At 34.0% G+C, this 22219-nt stretch overlaps 1 protein-coding gene across 6 annotated transcripts in view; it reads right to left on the bottom strand.

Annotated features, from left to right (window-relative positions):
* Window positions 1–22219, bottom strand: part of CSMD3 (CUB and Sushi multiple domains 3) — a 1255667-nt gene that overhangs the window by 1121897 nt on the left and 111551 nt on the right. The window lies entirely within an intron of this gene.

Genomic DNA, 22219 nt, shown 5'->3' with positions numbered 1-22219 from the left:
GTGGCTTTTTTCTGTCCATATCTCTAGCATGTAGCCAGTGTGCCTTAGGAAAATCCTTCCCACCCTTGTACCAGGAGGATAAATGGTTCAGATCTAAAAAAAACACTCTATGTAATCATTCAATCTTTGACCAGCATAGCTGGCTCAAGTTTAAATCGCAATATCATGATTTGAGCCAAAGTTGGACACTTGATCAACTGAGCCACCCAGGTGGCTTTTTTCTGTCCATATCTCTAGCATGTAGCCAGTGTGCCTTAGGAAAATCCTTCCCACCCTTGTACCAGGAGGATAAATGGTTCAGATCTAAAAAAAACACTCTATGTAATCATTCAATCTTTGACCAGCATAGCTGGCTCAAGTTTAAACACAATCCTTAGCTAACCGTATCTGAGTGAAACCTAATGTTGGGGAGAAAATATATTGAAAATTTGAATCCTGGGCAACAGACAGCAGCCATCTTAAAAAACTTCTATAATTCTATAGGAGTTCTAATTTTATGGAAGATATAAATTTTTGACAACTTGACTCTTGGAGACACCTAGAAAACTGAATACGTTTCTCAAGAAATTATGAATATGTACTAGTCTGTAGTCATATTGGGTAATGTTTAACTCTAAAATTTATACAATGCTAGCACAAGATGGCCTCAGAATGAATCTAGACTAGTCTTCAGTCGATTAAAGCTTGGATCCATGGTTGCAGAAGTTCTGATAAGAATTCTTTGCTTTGATGTCATTTCCAAATCTGTGGGTTGTACATGAAGCTTATGTGCCATGAAGCTGTAAGTCCAAGACACTGAGCTAATTTGGGGGAGAGAACACTGTAGTACCCAAAGTGTATGTATTTGGAACTGTATATAGAAATACAGGAAATTTGGGGCTCCTCTCTCTGAGAAGGAAAGAGTATATGATATACAGGTCTGGATATTTTTGAAAAATAAGAGGAAACACGCATGAAAGATAGGAAGCCAGAGTTGTAGATTGTGGCAGACAGGGGCTGATTTGGGATGGTGTACATTCATTCCTCACTTTTTTTTCTCTTGAGTTTTTTTTAATGTTTACTTATTTATTTTGAGAGAGAAAGAGTCAGCAGGGGAGGGGCGGAAAAAGGGAGACAGAGAATGCCAAATAGGCTCTGCGCTGTCAGAACAGAGCAACATGGGGCTGAAAACCACAAACCATGAGATCATGAGATGATCCGAAATCAAGAGTTAGACATTCAATTGACTGAGCCACCTAGGCACCCCGTTCCTCAGTCTTTTCACAAGTGCACCTTGCTTTTGCTAGGGGATCTACTTCTCTACCAAACAAGTACGCTTTAGAGTAGCTGGTTCTACTGACTTCCTAGTGGTGAGGCTCAGGGAGGGATTAATCAGTATAACTCTATCCTCCTACCCATATTTACTTCAGGAATCTACTCTGATTATCTCCATTCATGGCTAAGTCTTAAACCTGGGATATTCAGTATTGATACAAAGTACTGTTCTTGGGATTTTTTTTGACTTTTAAAAGAAGTTGGATAAGGTAGAGGTTTTTAAAAAATCAATATTTGTGTGTATACATATATTTTTGCTCATGCACCAAAAGTCAAATAGGGCATTTTACGATTTTCAAAAATAAAAAAAAAAAAAGGAGAAAGGTCCCTTCTAAATTGCTTCTTGCAGAGCAATTACTTTGAAGCCTTAGGTTAATTAGCTATCACCCATTTCTATTAGTTTTCTGCCTGAACAGCTTCCAATTTGAACTTCATAACTACATGCAAGCATGAATCCCTTTAGCTACAATCTGATCTATGGGCTGTTTTATATATTCTCAAGCCCCATAACCCTGATGGTTTTATAAAAAGGACATATGTCCTGAAATAACATGCTCAGCTTTGTCCACTAATTCTCCAAGTCCCTGCTGATTCATACATTTCAGTTCCTTTCCTTTTCTTGAGGCAAATTAAGAATTACACCTATTTTTAATTTTTATCTGTGTTCTTCATTTTATTTTCATTTTTGTTTCTACGTTTGATTAAACACCACATGATTCAGAATAGTGAAGTGCATTTGCCAACAATATGTTTATAATTTCCACCCACCACCCCCCTCCCCCCAAATCAGCTTAGTGTGTATCTTTCTAGACCATTTCTGGGCAAATGCAGATATATGCATATTTCTATGCCATATATATATATAACAAATTGAGTCAGTCATATTCTGCATAATTTTCTGAATCTTTTTGTTTATATCTATACAGTATCACTTATATCTTCTGGAATATAAGTATACTTATATTGTATACGTGTATACTTCTACAATCTTTCTTAATGATGACATAGCTATATGGCATATGGTATGCCTGTGCTTTAATGTATTTAATGTATCTCTTATTGGCAGCTTTAGTCTTTGTGGTTTCAAAGGCACAAAGAACAACTTTGGATGCATATCCTAGTGCACATGTGTGATATATACTTAAGATAGAATTCCAGAAATGGGAGTGCTGGATTTTAAATTTAGGTAGACGCATTCAAACTATCCTCCATGAATGTGAAAATTTCTACTGCTATCACCAGGTTATGAAGTATTTTCAACTTCTAGCTTCAATTTTGGCAACACTAGATTTTTTACAAGGCAAAAAAAATTATCTTATTATTTTATTTGCATTTCTTCTGGTAACTATATATCAAATATCTTGTTCTTTGCTTCTCATTCATTCATAATTCTTTTATTAATTACCTTTCCATATCCTTCACTTATTTTTAATGGATACTGTACTATTTTTAGTTGTATTTTAGGATACAATTGCTTAGCTCTCTGGTTATTCATTGGTAATCCATATTTGCCTTTCATACATACATTTCTAAATTAAATTACTTTGATTATTCATTATAGCTCATTGCTCTCATAATTTCACAACTCCTTTTTGCTGTTTATAGTACATGTGAAGCTTTGATGATATTTCTTCAACTTCTGCTCATCTATTCATCGTGTATGACATGCCTTAGGGATAAAATGATTAAAAGGACATTATTTTAGCCTGTCTTCAAGGAATGGACAAACTGCAACATGAGACAGCATGGAAATGCAGATCATTATTATTATAGAATATGGTAAGTGCTATGTTTGGGATAAGAATTTACTGCTGTGAGAATATATGGAAACAAAACTTAATCTAGATAATTCAGTACATGTTTATGGAAAACCCATCTCAAAAATTGACATTGCAACATTCTATAGATTCAGTCTTCAACAGATTCTGAATGCCTTATGTTGTATTTTTCACACCTTAACTTTCCACTTAAAGAGTCAGTTTATACTTGAAAAATAACTAAAATTTACATGATTTGGGTCACATAGTCAGCAAGAATTTGGTTAAGAATACAGATTTTTGAGCATCTTTTCATATATCTGGTGGCCATCTGGATGTCTTCTTTAGAAAAATGTGTATTCATGTCTTCTGCCCATTTCTTCACTGGATTATTTGTTTTTGGGGTGTTGAGTTTGGGAAATTTTTTATATTTTGGATACTAACCCTTTATCTGGTATGTCATTTGTAAATATCTTTTCCCACTCGGTTGCCTTTTAGTTTTGTTGATTGTTTCCTTTGCAATGCAGAAGTTTTTATCTTGATGAGGTACCAATAGTTGATTCTTGCTTTTATTTTCCTTGCCTTTGGAGACAGGCCGAGCAAGAAATTGCTGCTGCTGAGGTCTAAGAGGTTGTTGCCTGTTTTCTCCTCTAGGGTTTTGATGGTTTCCTGTCTCACGTTTAGGTCTTTCATCCATTTTGAGTTTATTTGAGAAGGGCACTTGGGATGAGCACTGGGTGTTGTATGTAAGCAATGAATTACGGGAATCTACCCCCCAAACCAAGAGCACGCTGTATACACTGTATGTTAGCCAACTTGATGATAAATTATATTTTAAAAAAAGAATACATATTTTTAAACTGTTCATCTGTTATTCTTTCATGTTCATACTTTACCTTTTTTGTACAGATAGAAACTATAATAATTCTACAGTATTTTATAATATTTTAAAATTTATTTTGTTTTCTTTTATGCTAACCAAGATCTGTGGCATTACAAGAAACACACTTGTGTTTACCTTTCATTTTTTTCCACACTTGTGTTTATCTACTGCAGTTGGGCTCTTGTGCCCAATTACATTGAATGACTTTTTTTTTATCACCTAGAGTTCACAATTTTATTGACACACAGCATTTGTATGATAAAGCTTGTAAAGTAAAGAACTTAATGGTAGCAATTAACCTTTTTTTATTATGATAAGTAACACATAATATGAAGTCTATCCTCTTATCAATTTTGAAGTGTACAGTATTGCTAACTGCAGCACAATGCTGTACAACAAGCAGATCTCTAGAACTTTCTCGTCTTGCATGAACGAAACACTATACCCAGTGAAAAATAAATCTTAATTTACCCATCTTTACACCATGCTACTTTCTTCTGCAGGAATTGGACTATTTAAGATACCTCACATAAGTAGATATATGCAGTATGTGCCCTTCTGTGACTAAACTATTTCACTTAAAGTGTCCTCAAAGTTCATCCATGTTGTAGTGTATGACAGGATTTCCTTATTTTTTTTAAAGCTGATTTCCATGGTAAATACATACCTCATTTTCTGTATCCATGTACCCTTCAATGGAAATTCAGATTGTTTCCATTTCTTGGCTACCATGAATAAAGTTGCAATGAATATAGGAGTGCAAATATCTCTTTGAGATCCTGATTTTAATTATTCTGGATAAATACCAGAATTGGGATGATTGGATTATATTGTAGTTCTATTTTTGATTTTTTGAGTTCTATTTTTAATTTTATTTTAAACATTAAAAATTTTAATACTGTCTTACTTAGTACCTGCCCCACTACCAGTAAATATTTCATATCAGGTGAAGTGTGTGAGTGAGTGAGTGAGTGTGTGTGTGTGTGTGTGTGTGTGTGTGTATGTGTGTATGCATGGCTGGGTGGGCAGCTGTGTGTGTTTAAGTAATGAGTGAATTCTAAGTTGTCAAATCCATGTACGTGGAATTGTTCATAGTATGCCCTTATTCTCCTTTTGATGTCGGTATGGTCTGTAGTATATCCCCTCTTGTATTCCTAATATTAATAATTTGTGTTTTTTTCTCATGTTTTCTTTGTCAGTCTTGCCAGTGTTTTGCCAATTCCATTGATCGTTTCAAAGAACCAGAATTTTGTTTCATTGATTTGTTTTTTCTCTATTACTTTCTCTACTCTGTTTTCAAATTTTCACCTTTCATTTTATTATTTACTTTCTTCCATTTGTTTTTAATTTAGCTTTTTTCTTTTTCTTTGTTGTTAACATGGGAGTATATATTATTAAGTTGACACTTTTCTCTTTTCCAAATGCATGCCTTTGATAGTATGTTTCTCAGTACTACCTTAGCTGTATCTCACACATTTTGATATGTCTGTATTTTCATTTTTTTTCAGTTTAATGTATTTTTAAATTTCCTTTGAATTTTCCTTTTCAAGCCATGGCTATTATAGACATACATTGTTTAGTTTTCAAATGTTTGGGGATTTTCTGTTAAGTTTGATAGTGATTTCTAGTTTGACTCCATTGTGATCAGAGAACATACTCTAGATGATTTTAGTTCAAATTTGTTTAAGTCTTATTGCCCAGGATATAATCTACCTTAATATATGTTCCTTGGATATTTGAAAAAAAAAATGTGTATTCCATTGTTGTGAATAGAACCTTGTCTAAGTGTTGATTACATCTCATTAGTGGATACTTTTGAGTTCTTTCCTACCCTTGCTAACTTTCACCCACAGGCAAGGTGTCCTTTTTCTCTAGCTGCCTACAAGACCTGTTTGTCTTCAGTTTAATTATAATGTACACGGTATGAATTTCTTTGTGCCTATCCAGTTAGGAGTTTACTTAGCTTTTTAACCTGTAGGTGTATGTCTCCTTCCAAATTTGGGAAATTTTTAGTCATTATTTCCTTAAAGTATTTCCTTAGCCCTATTCTCTCTCCTTTCATGACTCCAGTGACACATGCTAGATCCTTTATTTTATTCCCACAGGTCCTTGGTACTCTGTTCATTTTTAGTTTTTTTTAGTCTACTTTCCTTCTGTTGTTTAGCTTAGGTAAATTTTTTCTACTTCAGTTTCTTGTTATGTTGTTTTGTTTTGTTTTGTTTTGTTTTGTTTTGTTTTTTCTCTGTTCCCTCCATTGTCTGAGCCTACCCATTGATCTTTTCATTTTGGTTACTGTACTTTTTTGTGTGACATTTTTATTTGACTCTTCTTTTTATGTTTTATTTCTTTGTTGAGACTTTTATTTACTGACACCTAAATTTTTTATGTTTTAACTATTTGCATTGTTTGTTGAAATTTTTTTTATTGTGGCTTTATTTTTTTAAGTGTATTTATTTATTTTGAGAGAAACAGAGACAATGTGAGTGGGGGAGGGGCAGATAGAATCTGAAGCAGCCTCTGCACTGCCAGCACGGAGCCTGAAGTGGGACTCCAACCAAGGAACCAACTGTGAGGTAATGACCTGAGCTGAAACAAAGAGTCAGATGCTTAACTCACTGAGCCACCCAGGTGCCCCTTTAAGTGACTGCTTTAAAATATTTGTCAGATAGGGGCGCCTGGGTGGCGCAGTCGGTTAAGCGTCCGACTTCAGCCAGGTCACGATCTCGCGGTCCGTGAGTTCGAGCCCTGCGTCAGGCTCTGGGCTGATGGCTCAGAGCCTGGAGCCTGTTTCCGATTCTGTGTCTCCCTCTCTCTCTGCCCCTCCCCCGTTCATGCTCTGTCTCTCTCTGTCCCAAAAATAAATAAACGTTGAAAAAAAAAATTAAAAAAAAAATATTTGTCAGATAATTCTAAAATCTCTGTCATGTGGTGTTGGTATTCATTGCTTTTTTTCATTCAGTATGAGATCTTGTTGGCTTTTGGAAAATAAAAGGTTTTTTTCCTTGCAACCTGGATAATTTCATTTATGTTATGAGATTCTGATTCTTATTTAAATCTTCTCTTTAACTGGCTTCTTCTGAGACTGTCCCAGCTAGGAAAGTGCTTGTGGGTAGTACCTCAGTACAATCTGCTGGAAAGAGAAATCTATTTTCTGATCTGCCCATTTATAACTAAGGGAGTAGTAGTAGTAGAAATACGTGATGCTGAACTTCCTTACCTACCCTAGTCCTCCCCTTTACCTCCCCTTTACCTGCACCACCCCAGCAGGAAGCAGTGAAGAACCCTGTTCTATGAGGTGGGTGTGGAAATCCAGATCCTTTAATATCAAGGTCAAGCCATTACAAACAGAGAGGATCCCTTTATGCAATTGTCCTCTCTTTTTCTAAACTCTATGATTATCATTTTATTCTTCCACATGTACTTCCTTTCACTGTTTTCTCTTGGAAGGTGTATAATATATGACACATGTTCAAATGATTTAGGAGATCTAAAGAACCAACTTTTTTTTAGATACAGCAAAGGACAACAATAGATGTAACAAATATTAAAAATGTGTTTAACTGGCAAGACCACATCATTTTCATGGCTGCACAATATTCCTGTGTGAGTGTGTGTGTGTGTGTGTGCGCGTATCTTACTTTTCCATAGGTTGCTTCCATAACTTGGTTATTGCAGATAATGCTGCAATAAATGTAGGGGTGGATAAGAATTAGTGTTTTGGTTTTCTTTGAGTAAATTCCAGTTGTGGAATTACTGGATCATACAGTGTTTCTATTTTTAAAATTTTGAGTAATCTCCATTCTGTTTTCCACAGTGGCTGTATCAATTTACATTCTCAGCAACAGTGCACAAGGGTTCTCTTTTCACCATATCCTTACCAACACTTGTTATTTCTTGTCTCTCTCTCTTTCTCTGTTTTTTAAGCCATTCTGACAGGTGTAAGATGATATCTCATTGAGGTGGTTTTGATTTGCATTCCCCTGATGATGAGTGACGTTGAGCATATTTTCATGTGTCTGTTGGCCATCTGGTTGTCTTACTTGGAAAAATGTCTATTCAGGTCCTCTGCCCATTTTTAAATCAGATTATTTTTTGGTACTAAATTGATTAAGTCCTTTACATTTTTTGGGTATTAATCTCTTATTGGATATATCATTTGCAAATATCTTCTCCCACTCAGTACATGGCCTTTTTGTTTTGTTGATGTTTTCCTCTACTGTGCAGAAGATTTTTATATTCATGTAGTCCCAATAGTTTATTTTCGCTTTTGTTTCCCTTGCCTTAGGAAATGTGTAGAAAAATGTTGCTGCAGCTAATGTCAGAGAAATTACTGCCTGTGTTTCCTTGTAAGATTTTTATACTTTCAAGTCTTACATTTAGGTGTTTAATCCATTTTGAGTTTATTTTTGTGAATGTGGTTAGAAAGTGGTCCAGATTCTTTTTTTTTTTTTTTTTTTGCATGTAGCTGTCCAGTTTTCCTAGAGTTTCCCGGTTTATTGAAGAGACTGTCTTTTCTCCACTGTATATTCTTGCCTCCTTTGTTGTAAATTAGTTGACAGTAGAAGTGTGGGTTTGTTGTTTGACACTCTATTCTGTTCCATTGATCTATGTGTTCTATTTTTGTGCCTAATCTATTTTGTGTCTAATCTATTTTGATTAGAGCTTTGTAATGTATCTTTAAATCTCGAATTGTGATACCTCCAGCTTTGTTTTTCTTTCTCAAGGTTTCTTTGGCTATTTGGGATCTTTAGTGGTTCCATACAAATTTTAGTATCATTTGTTCTAGTTCTATGAAAAAATTCTATTGGCATTTTGATATGGAATTCTTTGAATCTGTAAATTGCTTTGGTTAGTATAGACATTTTAAATTTCTTTCATTAATATTTTATGGCTTTCATAGTACAGGTCTTTCATTTCCCTGGATAAGTTTATTCCTAGGTATTGTATTCTTTTTGATGCAATTGTAAATAAAATTGTTTTCTTAATTTCTCTTTGTGCTACTTTATTATTAGTTTATAGAAACACTACTGATTTCTGGGTATGAATTTTGTGTCCTGCAATTTCACTGAATTCATTTATTACTTCCAATAGTTTTTTAGTGGAGTCTTTAGGGTTTTCCATGTACACCATGTCATCTACAAATAGTGACACCTAGAGGGTATTATGCTAAGTGAAATAAATCAGACTGAGAAAGACAAACACCATAGTATTTCACTCATGCGAGGAATCTAAAAACCAAAATAAATGAATAAACAAACAAGAAAGTAGAATCAGGCTTGTAAATACAGAGAACAAATTGATGGTTGCCAGAAGGGAGGGGGTTGAGGGATGGGCAAAATGGGTGGAGTGGGATATAGAGGCTTCCAGTTATAGACTAAATAAATAATAACTAAACAACTTAATAATAAAAGGTACTACATAGGGAATATAGTCAATGTTATTGTAATAGCGCCATATGGTGACAAATGGTAGCTGCACTTGTGGTGAGCGTTAGCATAACATATAGAGAAGTTGAATTATGTTGTACACATGAAACTAATATAACACTGTATGCCAGCTATATTCAAAAAATTAAAAATAAATAAAATTCATATTATTGAAAAGTATATTTAATTATAGTAAAAATAATTTTATTTTAAGTTATATGATTATTTGGGCACCTGGGTGGCTCAGTCAGTTGTGTCTGCCTTTGGCTTAGGTTATGATTTCACGGTTCATGGGTTCGAGCCCTGCATTGGGCTCTGTGCTGACAGCTCAGAGCCTTGGAGCCTGCTTCGGATTCTGTGTCTCCCTCTCTCTCTGCCCTTCCCCCACTTGTGCTCGCTCTCTCTCTCTCTCTCTCTCTGTCTCAAAAATAAACAAAAAAATTTTAGGTTATATGATTATCAACCATTGATACAGCTTTTTGGTTTGGGTAGTGTCTATGCAATATTATTACAGTAGAGATACGAAAGTTTGAAAGATTTATTAAAAAATTAAAAATTTGCAACCTGTTTTATTTCTCTACAATATCACTGTATTTTTATTATACATTCTCTAAAATATGAATTTATTGAGATTTTCTTGTATCTGTCTCTTCAATTAAACTTTAAAATGTAATTTATACTTTCATTGAAAATTCCAGTTTTTCAGGGAGTCTTAGATTCTGAAGCTAGACATCCTGATTTGACAGTTTAGCATCCCTTTTGTGCAAATTACTTAATCTTATTGTGTGTCAGTTTCTTTTAATTATAAAGTGGGATAATGAGGAATTGTTTTAAAGATTAAGCATGTTAACAACTGCAAATCTCTTTAAAACATATTTTAAGCATAGTGAATATTATGTGTTAGTACTACAATTATCATCTTTAGTCATGATGCTCCATTACATAATTTAACTATTAAAACACATGAAAAAATTTTATTATTTTCAGAGTAGGAGGACAGCTTTTATCTCAGAATATCAAATGTTAATGCTGAAATGTCTGCCTCTCTTAAAGGAAGAAAATATAACCTGTTATTGGTAAATTTCTTTGTAGACTTGTAATGGATGAGTATTCTTCATTTATTGGGTGAATGTATGCCAATTGTGTCAAATTTTTAATTGTTACTGAAATCTGTATTACTCTCATGAATTTACTTTCTGTTTTTAGCTTCTATTTCGCTTTTTTCCCCATGTATTTGGGCAGTAAATTATTAGATAAATAAATATAGTTAAAATGATAATGTGATCCCAGTGCATTTACCTGTCTACCATTATGAAATGATTTTCTCTAGACCCACCAATGGTCATGTCACAAAGTCTACTTCATCTAACATTAGTATGGATGCATTCAGTTATTTATACATTAGTGTCTACACTTAACAATTATTACAGTATTACAGTCTAGATGGATTTCTTATAAATAGCATTTAGGGTTTGAGTTTTTTAAACGTATGTGATTGTCTTTACTTCTAAATGGGAGTCATTATTTTTTAATTCACTATAATTATTTATGTGTTTGTTTTCTGTTTGTTCCATCTTTTATTATTTATCCCTTTTATTCTCCCTTTTTGCCTTCTTTTATATTAATGAAGTATTTCTATTATTTTTTCTCTGTATTAGCTCAATTTTATGTTGTTAGTAGTAACCCTAGAGAACATAATATGTATCCTTAATTATTAGAGTACATTATAAATTAGTACCCTTATCACTTTCTTATCACAATGCAAGGACAATAGAACATTATAACTCCCCCCATCCCTTGATATTTTCACAATTATTTTTGTAGACTTTAATTATACATATATTATAAACACCCAAAAGACAATTTTAGGGTCTTAATCAGTCAACATTCATTTACATTTACTTACATATTTACTTTTTTTTACATCATTTCAGTCTTCTAGGTTTATTTTTCTTTTACATGAATAATTTTCTGCAGTATTTATGTATGTATGTATGTATTTAAAAGTTAATTTGTTTTTGAGAGAGAGAGAGAGAGTGAAAGGGAGGCTCAGAGAGAAAGAGAGCGAGAGAGAGAGAGAGAGAGAGAGAGACAATCCCAAGAAGGCCCCACGCTGTCAGCATGGAACCTGAGGCAGGGCTTGAACCTATGAATCCTGAGATCATGACCGGAGCTGAAACTAAGAGCCAGTTGGTTAACCTACTGAACCACCAGGCACCCCTCCAGTATTAACTTAATTCTAGAAACAAATATTTGTTGTGTGCTTGACTTATTTTTGAGTTTTATCTATTTTTTTATAATTATTTTTGATGAGACGTTTGGTGTAATACAAGCTATTCCACCAGAGTTAGGAGTAGAAGTTGTTTTGTGATGCTTTACCATTAATTATAACTTATTCGTCTTTATTCTCTGTCACACAACTACTGTGTCAACATCCTTTCAACCAACATGATTTTTCATTCTAAATCCCAATGTCAAAACTATATTACAATAATCAACTGTTTTGTTTGGGCAAAAACAAATTACAGTGTTGTTCGGGCAACAAATCACAGTTTTGTTTGGACAAAAACAATTTTGTTTGGACAGAAACAACAGAGAAATCAATAGTTTAAGGTACTATTCATGGAACATGGACTAGGTGCCAAACACTATAGTGGGCATTAGATTTTCACAAAAACTTTATAACAGTGTTTCACATCTTAAGGTTTAGAAGCTAATGCTAAAAATAGACATAAATAAATAATTTACAAACATATATGATAAGTACTATAAAAGGAGTCTTTGGAAAGCTATCTAAAATTTAGGGAACAGGGAAAATAAAGAAATATTCAAATCTAAGTCAGTTTTTCATGAATCAAACTTGTTATTTGACATTTCATTTTATTTTAGATTTTTGCTAATACCAGATAAATATATACTGTAAGTTTAAGGTAAAGTATGAGATTCTCCAAGGCATAGTTTCTAAAGTGTATCAATCACCAGTATGTTGTAGATGGCGGTTACATTCCAAATTTTGCTATTCAAAATATCCAATTATGTACATATCCAAAATATCCATTCATTTGATTCTTGACGGTAAGAAAGAAATATGTAATTTTGCTTTCTTGTGTCCTTTGGACTTTTATATTGTAACATCCATGTGTTCGTTTGTCCAGTTAGTATGGGATTATCTAGAGTATCACCATTTTCCATAATAATGGAACTATCAGACTTGTGAAGTAGCCAAAATATTTCCAGTAGTATTTGAAAGATTCTAAAGGAAAAACATCAAGAAGAAAAATGGGATAAATGAATCAGTGATAAAAGAACATTTAGAGACAGAATATGCCTCTTGAAATTAGATGTAAGCAATGAAGGAAACTGTATTAATCAGGCAAATGAAATTGTCTTAGACAAATATTATCAGGTTTCATGTAAACATTAGCCTGTAATGTCAAAGTGCGGAAATCGATGGTCTCCTGTTGCTTCCTAGCTTCAGTACATGACTGATCCATTTTCAAAAGCAAAGAGTTACTACTGTAAGTGAATATTCCCACTGAAAATCATGAAAACTGAATTATTTCTAAATCATCATGTGGACTTCTAAAGAGTTCATCAGGACATTATTTTAAAGTTAAGGTCAGGAAAAAATTCCAATGAAATTATAATATAAATGACTTTTAAATTGACCTGATTAGCACAAAAATGTTGAAGAGCAAGGATAACTTTAGTTATCAAGCATTATAGTCAGATAAGATATCATGCTAAGATTATTAGTATTGTCAGTGTAAGCTTTCAGAAACTGGGTTTTATTAGACATTGGCCACAGATGTCACATTCTACCTCTAATGGTATATGCATTATACCTTTTTTTCTTTGGACTGAAGGAAAGTTTAAAAAAATAGTCCATTAATATGATGCTTTTCATCATATTTTCCTGTTACTAATACCTTAATTGTCTTATGAACTTTAGCCACTAAAATGGATATTAATTATAAATAATATTCTATGAGTCATATGTTCTCTCAACTTAATGCATTTTGGAACAATTCCAATGCGTTGAATAATCCAAAAACTTCATAAAGACCCGTTCTCTCCACATTGTTCCATAAATCTTCTGATTACATTTTAATATTGACTTTTAGTTTATATGATTCCTTTCCTCCTTAAGTGAAATGTCTCTCACATCATTCATCTCACTATCTTTATTGCCTTTCACACTCAGTACTGTTAAGAAAGTAAACTTTGGATTTACAGATAATCGGCCTTTATCACTTAACAGCTATGTGATCTTGTGGAATTTAGTCTTTCTGAGACTCAATGTCCTGTCCTATAAATTAAGAATGATAATAATACCCAGCTTAGAGAATTCCTGTGAGGATTAGCAGTAGTACATATGTAACCACCAGAAAATTAGAAAAGATGACTATTATTTCACCTTCTAAAAACTATACCAGCTATGCCTACCTAACTTTAAATCTACCTTCTTCAAAATCCTCAAACTTATTCCAGCTCTAGAATATTTGTAAAATCTACATAAATATCAGTTTATATTCCTTTCAATAACATTGAGCCATATATTTATACATATACATATATATGTATATATATGCACACAGTGCTATTCAAGGTAATAAGATTTTCTTATATAATTTTTGCAGTGATTACACACACAATGATTACATAACTATGTGAATAATTATATTTCCATTATAAATTTGAAATGATTTATTGCCCTGAATTCAGAAATGTCTGTATGCTAATTGTTGTTTTATTCTACTCAAATCTCTTTACCACTTCCCCTATACCACTTTTTGTCTTAAGAGCCTGGTCATAGATTACATCTCCAGCTCTTGCCCTCCAGCCCTCCTGCTTCCATTTGATTTTGACAATGTGCCAGCAGGAGATGACAGTTCAGAAGAAGAGATAGGTCATTGTAGTCATTGCCCTTACATACTTGATACTGAGTACTGGTAGTGGTGCTTTTTATAGTTATATCTCCTTGGAAGAAGCTCTCTTTTTACATTAGTAAATTCCCTATATTCCAAGAACAATGTGGGGTGTTGTTGTTGTTGTTGTGTGTGTGTGTGTTTTCCTTTGGTATCTTCAGGACTAGAGCCCTACCAACTCATTGCTGGGAACAATTTCCCAATATGGTAGAGAGAATTGGAGTTTTTACAAAGTACTGTAAGGAGGCAGATTTCAGAGTTGGCAAATAGAGCAACTAGAATTTGTGTGATGAGGCATGGGAAAGACAGAATTGGACAGAGGGGGTGCAAACTCTCTGGACAGTCTGTTTGCAAATTCACTATAAATTTATGGTTGAGGGCAGTTCTATAGAGTGCATACAGAATAAGACCACCCAAAGATTGTTAGATAACCTCTCTGTGCTTTATTGCTGGACCAGAGAAAGTAGTGGCTGAGCAGTATCAGGGAAGAGCAGTATAGCAGATTATTAGAGTGCTTGCCTTTCTGTCGTAGCAAGACCTGATCAACCTGTTGTTAACATCTCTAACATCCAACTGGGACACCGGGAGTACTGGCAGTGTGAACCCATGCTATGGACATTAGATACAGACATCTACCCTAGCCTTACCTCTATAAAGCCTAAAGGCAAACTCTGACAAGATTCGCTGGGAAATAAAGTTTGGAAGCTGTGTCCTGCCGAACTACAGGGCTAGCCAAACACTTTGAGCTTTCCATAGATCTCCATTCACAAGGTATTAAATCAAAACTACCCACTTTCAGGGTGATAAGAAAATAATTCAAATCCTTTCCAAATCAAGAATCCACTGTCTCCAAGGCATAATATCCCTAATGTCCAAAATTAATCAAAAATTTGGGGGATCGAAATAAGCAGGAAATGCAGTCCACAGCTAAAGAAGAAGAAACAGAGGAGGAAAATGGAGATGGAAGAGGAGGAGGAGGAAATAGAGGAAAGAAAAAAATTAATTCATGATAATCTAATATTTGATTTAGCAATAATGATTCTAAAGCAGCTATTTCTTAAAGCTGTTTAAAAGCAAGTAAAGCTGTTACTTAAAACTTTATTTTATTTAAAAGCTAATAAATCTATTCTGATATATTAAAAGAAAATAGCAACATATTAATAAGTGAACATAATATTGGTACAGAAATGGAAAATGAAAAAGAATCCGAGCAAAATTATGCAACCTCCTAGACAGGATATTGTATCATATGAGAGACTGCATAAAGAACGCATTTGTAGACATAGCAATACAGAAGACCCGCTTTGAAAGTCACAGAAGAGAAAAAAGTAAAATAAAATGATGAAAACTTCAAGGCTCTGTTGTGCCAATGTCAAATGATTTAAAATAAGTGTAATTAGAGTCCTTGAGGAAAAGAGTGTGGTATAGATATATAGATACACACATATCAGCACAGACTTCCCATATTTTATATGAAGTACACACTTATACCTCTGAGGAGGCCAGCAGAATAAGCAAAAAGAGAACTACACCCGCAGTCAAAATGCTGCACTTAAAGAGAAAAATTTATATGTAGCTGTGGGAAAAAAAAATCACTTTACACATAGAGGAACATGATTAAGAAAAATTACAGGCTTCTCCTAAAAGATAATTGTAGGAAGAATACAATGTAAGAAAAATTTTAGATTGATAAAAGAAAAACAATCCAACTAACATTGAGCAGAAATATTTTTAAAGGGTGAATTTAAGATACTCTTCAGGTAAATGAAAAGTGAAAAAATCATTATCCACAAGCCTACACTGTAAGAAATTCAAAAGAATGTCCTTTAGGCAGAAGATAAATGATAACTAGTTGGAAATTGGAATCGACAGGAAGGAATAAACAAAGTCAAAATGGTAAATAAATGCCTATTTTTAAAAGATGTTTTTATTTCTTCTCATAATTTCCTTACAATTAAGATGGTTGTTGAACATAATATTTTATAGAAAACAAATCACATTCACAATTTGTATAAAATTGTTCATATGATTCATCTCATATTTCCACATGTTTCCCATTATTAACTTAACAAACATTTTCATGTGCTACAAGGTTTTGCTTGGTCATTTGTTTAATTGGTGAGAACTATAGAGTCAAGAACAATTGTCATATGTTGTTTATCTTTTAAAATTTACAATTTTTTACAATTATTGCTGTACACAGGTGCTAATCAAGAAATTTTTACTGGGGTTCCTGGGTGGTTCAGTCAATTAAGCATCTGACTCTTGATTTCAGCTCAGGTAATGATCTCACAGTTCCTGAGTTCTAGCCGCCTCAGGATCTGCACTGACAGCCTGTTGGGATTCTCTGACTCCCTGTCTCTCTGCCTCTCTCTCTCTCTCTCAAAAATAAGTAAACATTTAGGAAAAAAAGACATGTTCACTAAAGGTTTTAAATATAATATCCATGTTGAACTTTATATACATTATGATTCAAAAAATAAACAAATATAAATAAATTATTTTAATTAATATATCATAATTTGCTCCATATATGTTAGGGTGATATATGTTGAAAAGCTATCAAATTGGCACACTATTTTCTTCATATTCCTTGTAGTCCATAGGTTGATTTGTACCAGCATGCTAAATTCTGTATTAGTATTTTTCATACTCGGGTGAGTTATCCTCTGAGTGTGCAAATGACAATTTCCAGTGCACAAGCACAGTGAGGAATCAAACATAATCTTGAAACCAAAACTGTCGTGGGGTGCTTGGGTGGCTCAGTCAGTTAAGCGTCCAACTTCAGCTCAGGTCATGATCTTGTGGTTCGTGAGTTCAAGCCCTGCGTCAGGCTCTGTGCTGATGGCTCAGAGCCTGGAGCCTGTTTCAGATTCTGTACTCCCTCTCTCTGACCCTCCCCCATTCATGCTCTGTCTCTCTCTGTCTCAAAAATAAATAAACGTTAAAAAAAAAAAAAAAAAGAAACCAAAACTGTCGTATTGGTCTTGAACTTTTATTTTTTTATTTTATTTTTTAAATTTAAAATTATTGTTTAAAGTTTACTTACTTATTTTGAGAGAGAAAGAGAAAACAAAACAAAACAAAAACACCATGAGTGGAGAAGGGGCAGGGAGAGAGAGAATCCCAAACACGCTCCACACTGTCATCACAGGCTCGGTCTCACCATGAGATCATGACCTGAACCAAATCGAGTCAGATGCTTACCCAACTGAGCCACCACCCAGGCACCCCGGTCTTGAACTTTCATATCATCTCTCAGTTCTAGATGTGAGTTCAGCCGTTCATACAAATATCCTATTTTCTCTGTCCTCTTTTGATCTGTAACTGTCTAAAACCCAAAAACCAAAGTTACTTAGTAATTGTATTTTACTGCTTAGTGGTTAATTCACATGATTTAATTTTTTTCTTTCTAGTTAGATCACAAAGTCCTTGAGAGCAAAATTAGGCTTTAGATCTCTCTCTCTCTCTCTCTCTCTCTCTCTCTCTCTCTTTTCTGTCCAGAGTACAGAGAATTGTGAAATTATCTATGTGTTAACTGTATAGAATTTGAACTCCTTAAAAGAACAGAATTGGAGAAGCAGGTCTGTAAGTCCATTTTTGCTTTAAAATAAAGTGATTTTACTGTTTTCCTACATAAACTCAGACTCCTTAATCTTCTTCATTTTACTTCATACAAATTTAGATGTGACATTTACATTATATTTGTTTCATTTGGATAGCAAACCAATAAAAAGTATAAGTATTAAATATAAGAAATTAGTATAAGACCTAAGTGCAAAAATAATTAGCATTGAAGATGTAGTTTCATATTCCAGCAATTGTGTTTATACATCTATGGGAAAGCCATATGAATTGTCTGAGTCTAAGTTATCAATACAATAAAAGATATCCATTTTAACCACATAAATAAACCACATGAAATTAGCATTGTAATGAGCAACAAAATAGACATTAAAATAACTGTATATTAATTTTGTTATCTCTGATAGAATAATAGTACTTAATATTGCACAACACTTTGCAGTTTACAACATTTTTAGGTGTTTGGTTTTGGATTAACCATTGGCTTCCTCATACTCCTGCTGTGGATAAGTATTATACAGTTAGGGTAAATCATTTATCTTCCTTGGACCTCACTTTCATAATTAAAACTACATAAAAAGATTTTATAAGGACTAAAAATGATGTATATAAAGTATCCAGCAGAGATACAAAGCATAGTACTTAAGGGAACATAACATTTAGCATTTATGTAATTATTCACAAGTATTGATAAAAATCAGAACAAGTGCTGCTCTGTAAAGCCACCTAACTTTAATATTAGATTCAAGACATCGCAAGTATGAAAAGTAAAATGATACTGGCCTTCTATGTAAACGTGAATAAAGATCCTTCAAAATTACTTCTAAAGGACAGTATTTTTACGCTAGCTATAATTGTAATGCAAATTACAGAAGCAATTCATCAAACAAAATTCTCAATTTTGGACATGAAAATTCCCCTCAAAAATCTGTGTGGAATGTAATGTACTTAATATTACTGTTTATATTAAACATTATATTTGATATGTAGGCTTGCAAAAAATTCCAAAAAGTTGAATAGACAAAGATGGGCACAAGTTCTATAGACCTAGGACGCATACCCAGGAAAGAAAATCCCCTTAGATGTCTCGCAGAATTGAGACCCACGCATGTTGTAGCCAATTTGTAGTATTCAAGATAAATTCTTCATTTATTGTTTAATCACAAATTTATAAAGAATATAAATACCTAGTCTTGAGATTTACTTCTATTTTAAGTACTTTGACTATAATAACCCACTTAATCCTTTTAACAGACCTGTGAGGTAGTCCTGGATTTTCTGTTTTCAGTTGAGGAAACAGGTCTGGAAAGAATAAGTAGGAGTAATTGCCCAAAGATACCTCTATCGAATGACAGACTTGGGGTTCGAACTCATACATACATCTGGCTCCACAATTTAAGTTTCCATAACTATACTATTTGCTTTTTTTTTTTTTTTTTTTTTTTTTTTTTTTTAAAGCTTTTCGGCTGACCAGGCCATTTGTCTTTCATTTCTGTTCTAGGCTTGTTCCACTCTCTTCTCAGTCCCCATTCTTAGTCAATTTCTGGGGATGATTTGTTTTAATTTTCTATATTTTTTCTTTGAAATTGTGCACAATTTAAATAATTATTTGACTTCTCTTGGGAGATTATTTCTGAGTTTCCAACCACCTTCCCCTTTTAATTTCGTCTCTGATGAGAAACATAACAATTTTTTTTAGACCATAAATGTTAAGATGAATGGGCATGAAAAAAATTCTGGGGTGGCTTCTCAAAAGCCAGTTAAAAATGAGGGAATCAGAATGCTCTTCTCATTCTTATATCACAGTTCTAACAAAGCTGTGTTTTTCTGATTATGGGAAAACTAGCTGACAATTGCCAAGAAAACTAGATTAAAAAAAATGGAAACTCTGTATGTCTAACAACATACAGTTACTATACGCATAGCAGCTTTTTCAGAATGTATCTGTGACTACAGATTTCTATATTTTTAGCCTGCCTTGTTAGAGTAAACTTTACTCCACTCTATCTAGATGTAACTTCCTGTCTTTGCTCAAGTATTAAAGTAAGAAAATCACACACACACACACACACACACACACACACACACACATCACCACAAAGCATAGAAATTATAATTTATAGTTATGCTGCAGTGAATATTGATTTATTGATCTTATGCTTTGCAATGGTTACGAATACAAACAGGTATTATTTTCTCTATTGTTTATAGAGAATTTACAGCTTTGGGGTTCCAATGGACAAATAACTAAGACTCTGTGGTGTCTGACATTTTGCTTACTTTCCCTGACTTCTTCTTTATTACAAAGTAAAGATACTCCAGGAAATGGAATTTTTACAGGTTATTATATTTTGGGGTGCTATGAATTCAATCACTTCATACTTTACGAAATCCAGAGGTGTCTTACAGTCCTCCAGACATGAGCTGCGTGTCACGTTTATTGCCTGAACACTTGTATTAAAAAAAAAAAAAATCCCTGCAAAAAAGCGCTCAGCTGGAAAGAGTGGAGAAAATATTTCTATATCAATAAAGTAACTGAAAGGCTTTCATGGTTGTATTTTCAAACTTATCTTCCTTTGGACACTTATTTTTCTTCACTGCAGCAGCAATAATATGATTTTCCTTTCTTCTTCTTATTGTTACCCTACACATCTTAACCTAGTGCTAATAATAACTTCTGGTTATTATCTTCTTCCACACCTCTGTGGCTCTTCCTTTTGACCTGGAGTCACTATTTAGCGTAGAAGGAATAGTACATCGAAAGGCATGTAAAGGTGAAAATCAGGCTTTCCGTGTTTCCAAAGAGCAGTTATAGCCCTTGGCACATCAGCAAACAAATCACAAGAACTACTGAAATCCCTTGCAGGCTTTCTTTCTTGCATGGTTTGGAAAGCATAAGTGTGAGCGATAGGTAAGATGACATTACCGTTTTGGGGTACACAGTTCTGAAGGTGATGTAGTGCAGAGTAATAAAGGGAGGTAAAAGATAAGTTGTTGTTGAATTGGTTTTCACACCACTGAAAGTGTATTTTAGTTTAATGGTAGTGACAGTCCGGTTCCAACCTGCTGACAGATGGCTGCTAGCAAGAAGATATATTTGAGACTTACTGTCAAGATACAAGCTTTCATGTTAACTAAAGAACAGTTTTTTAAAAAGAATATTTCAAAGGATGATGAAAATAAAGAGAAATGATATTTAACACATACACTGCGAAAAGAATATCTGAGAGCCCAAAGCAGGGCTTAATTTGGCAAAGGGAAGATAACTGAATTTCCTAGGTGTGAACACCTCCAAGAAAAAAGTAAATCCTTAAGAAAAAAGGTTGATGTTTGGCTTGGACATTGTGTGGATAAGAGAGCCCACCAAAAATCGCAGAGGTTACCAGATAAGTACACTGAGAAAGACAGTCACCTCTGGTTCTCTAAGCAGAAAATTAGAAAAGAGGAAGAGTGAGCTTAATTTTAATGTGCCCTGACCAACATATTCATTTAGCATATTACTGATATCCATTCATCGGAACCTTGAATTATCATTAAGGAGATTAAAGGTGTTATTAATTGAGGGGCACCTGTGTGGCTTGGTAGGTTAAGCATCTGAATCTTAATTTTGGTTTAGGTCATGATCTACTGGGTGGTGAGTTGGAGCCTGAATTGGGCTCTGTGCTCTCTCTCCCTCTGCTCCTCCCTTGCTGGTGCGTGCTCTCTCTCTCTCAAAATAAATCAAAAACATTTTTTTTAAAAGGTGTTTTTAATTGATACTTGTGCCAGATGTTCTTCTAAGGTGCTTAACATACATGACCTTCACCTATAGTTTTTATCATACCATTTTTTTAAAATTTTTAAAAAATGTTTATTTATTTTTGAGACAGAGACAGAGTGCAAGTGGGGGAGGGGCAGAGAGAGAGGGAGACACAGAATCTGAAACAGGCTCCAGGCTCTGAGTGGTCAGCACAGAGCCCGACGCGGGGCTCGAACCCACGGACTGTGAGATCATGACCTGAGCCGAAGTCGGACGCTCAACCGACTGAGCCACCCAGGCGCCCCTATCATACCATTTTGAAACACCTACTAGTGTTATCCTCATTTTACAGGAAAGGAAGTGGTAGCACAGAGAGTTTACATAATTTCACAAGATCACATAGCTTTAGTAAATAGTAAACCCTTGTTTCAGAAGCAAAATGAACCCATGGCCCTTGCTCTTACACATTTGGTGAAGCTTCCTATATAGTATATGAAGCCTTTCTAAATGTTAAGATGCCTCTCTTTACCAAGGCACTCAGCTTTGGGAAGCAAGGGTGAAATTGAAGAGAGATACTTTAATTATTA

The sequence above is a fragment of the Leopardus geoffroyi genome, chromosome C3 (genome assembly GCF_018350155.1).
Source record: "Leopardus geoffroyi isolate Oge1 chromosome C3, O.geoffroyi_Oge1_pat1.0, whole genome shotgun sequence".
Lineage (NCBI taxonomy): Eukaryota > Metazoa > Chordata > Mammalia > Carnivora > Felidae > Leopardus > Leopardus geoffroyi.
The sequence above is the reverse complement of the archived record's forward strand: the minus strand, read 5'-3'. Positions and strand labels throughout refer to the sequence as shown.